Below are 2,446 nucleotides of genomic sequence, written 5' to 3'. Positions count from 1 at the left end.
ATGTAATTAGTCAACGATCGTTGAATCATTACGAAGCTTCCTTTTTGCTATATCTTCGGTTTAGCGGATGTCACAAGTCGTTGCCTTGAATAGAACTATTGAATTGTAAATCATTTTCGGTTATTTTGATACATATATATATATATATATATATATATATATATATATATATATATATATATATATATATATATATAATACATATATATCATGAGATAGCGAAATTCAAGAATTTATCTCGTATTAGGTAAGGTCAGAAAATATTTTTTTCTTATTCTTTTTCTTGAACATTCTGTCAAACGAACGTCAACACTAAACAACAAACACTCCAAAGAAAATCGTGTCTGACAAGAATAATTTTGATGTCATTCTCTGACAGCAGCACTCTCGTAACGAACCTTTGGCACCACCATACACAGCACTTGGCAAATCGTCATGGGATTTCAGATGACAGTGCCAACAACACGTGGTTCAGATGCCCCTCAGGGGGTCCACCAGCTACGCGTGAGTGCCAGACCCAGACGTCGTTACTCGTTGCCTTGTTTCTATATACATTCAATTTGTTGGCTCGGTTTTATTTTAGAAATTTCACTTTTAATCAGTAGAAACTGGCATTTCCACAAACACCCTTTCAAGGCCGCGTAGAATCGAAGGCTTCCGCGTTTCGTTTTGTTATATCCCTCTAGGCTCACTGTCAAGACTAGTATGTGCGAATTCCACATCAAAGGAAACACTTAATGTCACAAACCAAGGACTGGTCATATTCAGCTTACTTAGAATTCCATACTTCTGATTATCCCAGGTGTATCGTCTCATAACTGCCTTGACAAGACTGACTGGCTGGTGGAGTGTAGACCAGGTGACACTCATGGGATGGTGACCTTTCAGTGGCATGTGTAGACCTCACAGAAACACCCTAAGTATGCCTAGGGGCGTGAGGATTACCTACAGTGACATCTTTATCCAAAAAAGCTAAATGTAGAAAATCTTTCACTTTTAAAACGTCTTAACTAGAGTCAAACACACAGAAAGGAAGACAGCCAGGAGGACGTGCGATGAGATTCTGAAAAGATAGAAAAGTTATGCTTAATAAAATGGCAATTTATCATAACAGTAGAAAGTTTTCAGATGTATTTCTTAAGGAAATTACTGACTAACTAATTTTTGATGTCGAGGATGAAGATTTAAGACAAGGATGACTCAATATTGTTTAATCGATCATCAAGTAAGTGGCTGTACCAGAGACATTTGCATTCACCTATAGATATGTGATGTTGAGAAATTTATATACATACATACACATATACATATACATATATATACCTATATTTTATGTATATATATAGATATATATATATATATATATATATGTATATATATATATATATCTATATATATATATATATATATATATATATATATATATATATATACATGTGTGCGTGTGTGTATGCATATATAACTTTGTACATGTCTATATATACATATATATGTATATATCTAAGTATAAAGTTATTTTGATTAATGAATTAATAGCTGTATAGACAAAATTTCTCTTCATATTTCTTGTTATGGTATTCAAGTTTATAATAACTATTAGAAATGATAAATATAATCCCTTGAATAGAGCACAAGCATATCAAGTGACATCTTGAAATAACTTTTAACTTAGCAGATAAATATTTACATTTATATACACTATACAGTATATGTTGGTATAAGTGTACATTCATTTTGCTTTGACAGTTGTTGCCGTATCTAATAAACAAAAGGTCACGTTAATATTCAACCATATTCACAAGGAAAATGTAAGCAAAAGTATTTATCATAGCCTTCATTTCTAGATTGGTTTGGTGAATTGATCGGATAATAAAATCAATTATGTTAGTGATAATAGATGATATTAGATGACCTTCCTCAAGCACATTTCAAGAATGACTTCCTATCAAATAGCTGCGAATTGCAGGACGTAAAGAGGTACTCACTCAGGTTCAGCACTTGATAACGAGAGGTCACTGTGGTGTGTCACCGAGGTCATTTGAAAAGTTCCTAGTTCTTCACAGTTGCTTGATCCCAGTAACTGATATGTAATCCAGTATTTCTTCGTTTCGGTTGCAGGTGTGTGCACGTGTGCTTATGTGTGTTTGTGCACTTTAACGTGTTTTATTTACTGTTTGTGTTAATGAACGTTTATGCGCTTATGCTTACGTTTGTGTGTGCTTGAGTGCTTTGGGAATGTGTACACACAGGGGCTTATGTTTATGTTACATATTTGTTCAAGTATGTTTGTGTCTATTTCTCCATTTTGGGGGGATATGCGAGTTTGTACATATGTTAGTGTGTGGATATGATAATCTACGTCAAAGACATTAATTGTGCATGTGCGTGTCATTATGCTTGTTTGTGTTTGTGTGTGTATGTGTGTGTGTAAGGTATGTCCTATTAC

The 2,446-nt window shown here is 33.7% G+C and overlaps 1 long non-coding RNA gene across 1 annotated transcript in view; it reads right to left on the bottom strand.

The window, feature by feature from the left end:
• Positions 1 to 570: 570 nt before the first annotated feature.
• LOC137647305 (uncharacterized) overlaps positions 571 to 2,446 on the bottom strand; it is a 1,968-nt gene continuing 92 nt past the window's right edge. Inside the window, exons 1-2 of the long non-coding RNA XR_011045577.1 lie at positions 1,986 to 2,446; positions 571 to 1,063 (exon numbers count right to left, since the gene is read on the bottom strand). The exon at positions 1,986 to 2,446 is cut by the window's right edge and continues 92 nt beyond it. This is a non-coding gene — a long non-coding RNA (uncharacterized lncRNA). The remainder of the gene's footprint in view (positions 1,064 to 1,985) is intronic.

This window comes from Palaemon carinicauda, chromosome 9, assembly GCF_036898095.1.
Source record: "Palaemon carinicauda isolate YSFRI2023 chromosome 9, ASM3689809v2, whole genome shotgun sequence".
NCBI classification, from domain to species: domain Eukaryota; kingdom Metazoa; phylum Arthropoda; class Malacostraca; order Decapoda; family Palaemonidae; genus Palaemon; species Palaemon carinicauda.
This window is presented reverse-complemented; position numbering and strand designations above follow the sequence as displayed.